The following is a 7,500-nucleotide window of genomic DNA, read 5'->3' as shown; positions in this document are numbered from 1 at the left end:
ACCCTAAACCATTACCACTATACCCTAAACAACACTAAACACTAAACCCAAAACAACCCTAAAACCTAAACCTTAAACACTAAAACTTAAACAACCCTAAACCCTAAACACTAAATCCTAAACAACTCTAAACTTTTAACCCTAAACACTATACCCTAAACAACCCTAAAACTTAAACAATCCTAAACTCTAAACCCTAAACCCTTAACCTAAACCACCCTATATCTTAAACAATCCTAAACTCTAAACCTTAAACCCTAAACACTAAACCCTAAACCCTAAACCTAACAATAACCATAACCCTAACACTAACCCCTAACCCTTACCCTAACCCTAACCCTAACCGTAACCCCTAACTCTTACCCTAACCCTAACTCTAACCCTAATCCTAACCCTAACCCTAACCCTAACCCTAACCCTAACCCTAACCCTAACCCTAACCCTAACCCTAACCCTAACCCAAAACCTAATCCTAACCCTAACCTTAACCCTAATCCTAACCCTAACCCTAACCCTAACCCTAACCGTAACCATAACACTAAACTCTAAACCCTAAACCTAATCCACCCTAAACCTTAAACAATCCTAAACCATAAACCTTAGACCCTAAATCCTAAATCTAACAATAAACCTAAACCTAACCCTAAATCTAACCCTAACCCTAACCCTAACCCTAAACCCTCCCTGACCCTAACCCTAATCCTAACCCTAACCCTAACCCTAACCCTAACCCTAACCCTAACCCTAACCCTAACCCTAACCGTAAACCTAACCTAACCCTAACAATAACCCTAAACCTAACCCTAACCCTAACCTTAACCCTAATCCTAACCCAAACCCTAACCCTAACCCTAACCGTAACCATAACACTAAACTCTAAACCCTAAACCTAATCCACCCTAAACCTTAAATAATCCTAAACCATAAACCGTAGACCCTAAACCCTAAATCTAACATTAAACCTAAACCTAACCCTAAATCTAACACTAACCCTAAACCCTCCCTGACCCTAACCCTAACACTAACCCTAACCCTAACCCTAAACCTAACCCTGACCCTAATCCTAACACTAAACCTATTTCTAATTCTAACCATAACACTAATCCTAAACTTAAAACTTACCCCCTAATAATAACCCTAACACTTACACTAACCCTAACCCCTAACCCTAACCCTAACCCTAACCCTAACCTAACCCTAACCCTAACCCTAACCCTAACCCAAACCCTAACACTAACCCCCTAACTTTTACCCTAAACTTAACCCTAACCCTAACCTTAACCCCATAACCCTAACCCTAACCCTAACCCTAACCCTAACCTTACCCTAGCCCTAACCCTAACCCTAACCCTAACCCTAACCCTAACCTTAACCCTAACCTAACCTTAACCCTAACCCTAACCCCTAACCCTTACCCTAACCCTAACCCTAACCCTAACCCTAAACCTAACCCTAACCCTAACACTAACCGTAACCCTAACCCTAACCCTAACCCTAACCCTAACCCTAACCTTAACCCCATAACCCTAACCCTAACCCTCACCCTAACCCTAACACTAATCCTAACCCTAACCCTAACCCTAACACTAACCCTAACCCTAATCCTAACCCTAACCCTAACCCTAACCTTACCCTAACCCTAACCCTAACTCTAACCCTAACCCTAACCCTAACCTTAATCCTAACCCTAACCTTAACCCTAACCCTAACCCCTAACCCTTACCCTAACCCTAACCCTAACCCTAACCCTAAACCTAACCCTAACCCTAACCCTAACCGTAACCCTAACCCTAACCCTAACCCTAACCCTAACATTAACCCTAATCCTAACCCTAACCGTAACCATAACACTAAACTCTAAACCCTAAACCTAATCCACCTAAACCTTAAACAATCCTAAATCATAAACCGTAGACCCTAAACCCTAAATCTAACAATAAACCTAAACCTAACCCTAAATCTAACCCTAACCCTAACCCTAATCCTAAACCCTCCCTGACCCTAACCCTAACCCTAACCCTAACCATAACCCTAAACCTAACCCTGAGCCTAATCCTAACACTAACCCTATTTCTAATTCTAACCCTAACACTAATCCTAAACTTAAACCTAACCCCCTAATAATAACCCTAACCCTAACACTAAAACTAACCCCTAACCATAACCCTAACCCTAACCCTAACCCTAACACTAACCTTCTAACTTTTACCCTAACCCTAACCCTAACCCTAAACCTAACCCTTAGCATAACTCTAACCCTAACCCTAAACCCATCCCTAATCCTAACCCTAACCGTAACCATAACACTAAACTCTAAACCCTAAACCTAATCCACCCTAAACCTTAAACAATCCTAAACCATAAACCTTAAACCCTAAACCCTAAATCTAACAATAAACCTAAACCTAACCCTAAATCTAACCCTAACCCTATCCCTAACACTAAACCTAACCCTGACCCTAACCCTAACCCTAATCCTAACACTAACCATAACCCTAACCCTAACACTAACCCTAACCTTAACCCTAACCCTAACCCTAACCCTAACCCTAACCCTAACTCTAACCCTAACCCTAACCCTAACCGTAACCATAATACTAAACTCTAAACCCTAAACCTAATCCACCCTAAACCTTAAACAATCCTAAACCATAAACCTTAAACCCTAAACCCTAAATCTAACAATAAACCTAAACCTAACCCTAAATCTAACCCTAACCCTAACCCTAACCCTAAACCTAAACCTGACCCTAACCCTAACCCTAATCCTAACACTAATCATAACCCAAACACTAACCCTAACTCTAACCCTAAACTTAACCCTAAATCTCACACTATCCCTAATCCTAACTCTAAACCCAAAACTTTAAATCTAACCCTAACCCTAACCCTACCCTTAACACTAACCCTAACCCTATCCCTAAACCTAACCCTGACCCTAATCCTAAAACTAACCCTATTTCTAATTCTAACCCTAACACTTATCCTAAACTCAAACCTAACCCCCTAATAATAACCCTAACACTAAACCTAACCCTAACCCTAACCCTAACCCTAACCCTAACACTAACCCCTAACCCCTAACCCCTAACACTAACCCTAAACCTTACCCCTAACCCTAACCCTAACCCTAACCTTAACCCTAATTCTAACCCTAACCCTATCCCTAACCCTAACCCTTACCCTAACACTAACACTAACCTTAACCCTAACCCTAACCTTAAACCTCACCCTAACCCTCACCTTAACCCTAAACCTAACCCTAACACAAACCCTAACACCCTAAATCCTAAACCTTAAACCCCGAAAAACCCTAAACACTAATTCCAAAAGCACCCTAAACCCTAAACTATAAACACTAAAAGCTAAAAAACCCTAAACCCTAAACCCTAAACACTAAACCCTAAACAAGCCTAAACCCTAAAACCATTTACACTATACCCTAAACAACCCTAAACCCTTAACCCTAAACATTATACCCTAAACCCAAAAACACTATACAACCTTAAACCCTAAACCTTAAAATATCCTAAATCATAAATCCTGAACTACCCTAAACACTAAATTATAAACAACCCTAAAAAACCCTAAACAACTCTAAACGCTAAAACCTAAACAACCCTAACCATTAAACAATCTTAAACGCTAAATTCTATACCCTAAACCTAAACCACCCTAAAATTTAAACAATCCTAAACCCTAAACCTTAAACCATAAACCCTAAATTTTAAACCATAAATCTAAGAATAACCATAACCCTAACCCTAACCCTAAACCTAAACCTAACCCTAAACCCAACCCTAACCTTAACCCCATAACCCTAACCCTAACCTTAAGCCTAACATAACCCCATAACCCTAACTCTAACCCTAACTCTAACCCTAACTCTAACCCTAATGCTAACCCTAACCCTAACCCTAACCCTAACCTTAACCTATTAACCTTAATCCCTAAATCCTAAAACCTGAACAACCATAAATCCTAAACCCTGAACAACCCTAAATCATAAACCCTGAATAACCCTAAACACTAACCTCTAAACAACCCTAAACAACCCTAATCACTAAACCATAAACAACCCTAAACACTAAACCCTAAACAACCCTATACCCTAAACCTTAAACACTAAACCCTAAATAACCCTAAACCCTAAACCATTAACACTATACCCTAAACAACACTAAACACTTAACCCAAAACAACCCTAAAACCTAAACCTTAAACACTAAACCTTAAACAACCCTAAACCCTAAACACTAAACCCTAAACAACCCTAAACTTTTAACCCTAAACTCTATACCCTAAACAACCCTAAACCTTAAACAATCCTAAACTCTAAACCCTAAACCCTTAACGTAAACCACCCTAAATCTTAAACAATCCTAAACCCTAAACCTTAAACCCTAAACACTAAACCCTAAACCCTAAACCTAACAATAACCATAACCCTAACCCTCACCCCTAACCCTTACCCTAACCCTAACCCTAACCCTAATCCTAACCCTAACCATAACCCTAACCCTAACCCTAACCCTAACCCTAAACCTAATCCTAATCCTAACCTTAACCCTAATCCTAACCCTAACCCTAACACTAACCCTAACAGTTAACCATAAAACTAAACTCTAAACCCTAAACCTAATCCACCCTAAACCTTAAACAATCCTAAACCATAAAACTTAGACCCTAAATCCTAAATCTAACAATAAACCTAAACCTAACCCTAAATCTAACCCTAACCCTAACCCTAACCCTAAACCCTCCCTGACTTTAACCCTAACCCTAACCCTAACCCTAACCCTAAACCTAACCCTGACCCTAATCCTAACACTAACCCTATTTCTAACTCTAACCCTAACACTAATCCTAAACTTAAACCTAACCCCCTAATAATAACCCTAACCCTAACACTAACCCTAACCCTAACCCTAACCTAACCCTAACCCTAACCCTAACCCTAACCCAAACCCTAACATTAACCCCCTAACTTTTACCATAACCCTAACCCTAACCCTAACCCTAACCCTTACCATAACCCTAACCCTAACCCTAACCCCATCCCTAACCCTAACCCTAACCGTAACCATAACACTAAACTCTAAACCCTTAACCTAATCCACCCTAAACCTTAAACAATCCTAAACCATAAACCTTAAACCCTAAACCCTAAATCTAACAATAAACCTAAACCTAACCATAATCTAACCCTAAGCCTATCCCTAACCCTAAACCTAACCCTGACCCTAACCCTAACCCTAATCCTAACACTAACCATAACCATAACCCTAACATTAAGCCTAACCTTAACCCTAACCCTAACCCTAACCCTAACCCTAACTCTAACCCTAACCCTAACCCTAACCGTAACCATAATACTAAACTCTAAACCCTAAACCTAATCTACCATAAACCTTAAACAATCCTAAACCTTAAACCTTAAACCCTAAACCCTAAATCTAACAATAAACCTAAACCTAACCCTAAATCTAACCCTAACCCTAACCCTAACCCTAAACCTAAACCTGACCCTAACCCTAACCCTAATAATAACACTAATCATAACCCAAACACTATCCCTAACCCTAACCCTAAACCTAACCCTAAACCTCACACTTTCCCTAATCTTAACACTAAACCCTAACCTTTAAATCTAACCCTAACCCTAACCCTACCCTTAACCCTAACCCTAACCATATCCCTAAACCTAACCTTGACCCTAATCCTAACACTAACCCTATTTCTAATTCTAACCCTAACACTAATCCTAAACTAAAACCTAACCCCCTAATAATAACCCTAACACTAAACATAACCCTAACCCTAACCCTAACCCTAACCCTAACACTAACCCCTAACCCCTAACACTAACCCTAACCCTAACCCCTAACCCTAACCCTAACCCTAACCCTAACCTTAACCCTAACCCTAAACCTAACCCTAACCCTATTCCTAAACCTAACCCTTACCCTAACACTAACACTAACCTTAACCCTAACCCTAACCTTAACCCTCACCCTAACCCTCACCTTAACCCTAAACCTAACCCTAACACTAACCCTAACACCCTAAATCCTAAACCCTAAACCCCGAAAAACCTTAAACACTAATTCCAAAAGCACCCTAAACTTTAAACTATAAACACTAAACGCTAAAAAACCCTAAACCCTAAACCCTAAACACTAAACACTAAACAAGCCTAAACCCTAAAATCATTAACACTATACCCTAAACAACCCTAAACCCTTAACCCTAAACATTATACACTAAACCCTAAAACACTATACAACCTTAAACCCTAAACCTTAAAATATCCTAAATCATAAATCCTGAACAACCCTAAACACTAAATCATAAACAACCCAAATAACCCTAAACAACTCTAAACGCTAAAACCTAAACAACCCTAAATATTAAACAATCTTAAACGCTAAACCCTATACCCTAAACCTAAACCACCCTAAAACTTAAACAATCCTAAACCCTAAACCTTAAACCATAAACCCTAAAATTTAAACCTTAAATCTGAGAATAACCATAACCCTAACCTAACCCTAAACCTAAACCTAACCCTAACCCCAACCCTAACCTTAACCCCATAACCCTAACCCTAACCTTAAGCCTAACATAACCCCATAATCCTAACTCTAACCCTAACTCTAACCCTAATGCTAACCCTAACCCTAACCCTAACCCTAACCCTAAACCCTTAACCTTAATCCCTAAATCCTAAACCCTGAACAACCATAAATCCTAAACCCTGAACAACCCTAAATCATAAACCATGAATAACCCTAAACACTAACCTCTAAACAACCCTAAACAACCCTAATCACTAAACCATAAACAACCCTAAACACTAAATCCTAAACAACCCTATACCCTAAACCTTAAACACTAAACCCTAAATAACCCTAAACCCTAAACCATTAACACTATACCCTAAACAACAGTAAACACTAAACCCAAAACAACCCTAAAACCTAAACCTTAAACACTAAACATTAAACAACCCTAAACCCTAAACACTAAACCCTAAACAACCCTAAACTTTTAACACTAAACACTATACCCTAAACAACCCTAAACCTTAAACAATCCTAAACTCTAAACCCTAAACCCTTAACCTAAACCACCCTAAATCTTAAACAATCCTAAACCCTAAACCTTAAACCCTAAACACTAAACCCTAAACCCTAAACCTAACAATAACCATAACCCTAACCCTAACCCCTAAAACTTACCCTAACCCTAACCATAACCCTAATCCTAACCCTAACCCTAACCCTAACCCTAACCCTAGCCCTAACCCTAAATCTAAACCTAATCCTAACCCTAACCTTAACCCTAATCCTAACCCTAACCCTAACCCTAACCCTAACCGTAACCATAACACTAAACTCTAAACCCTAAACCTAATCCACCCTAAAACTTAAACAATCCTAAACCATAAACCTTAGACCCTAAATCCTAAATCTAACAATAAACCTAAACCTAACCCAA

Source organism: Micromys minutus (assembly GCF_963924665.1).
Source record: "Micromys minutus genome assembly, chromosome: 31".
NCBI lineage: Eukaryota > Metazoa > Chordata > Mammalia > Rodentia > Muridae > Micromys > Micromys minutus.
Note: the sequence above shows the minus strand (reverse complement) of the source record.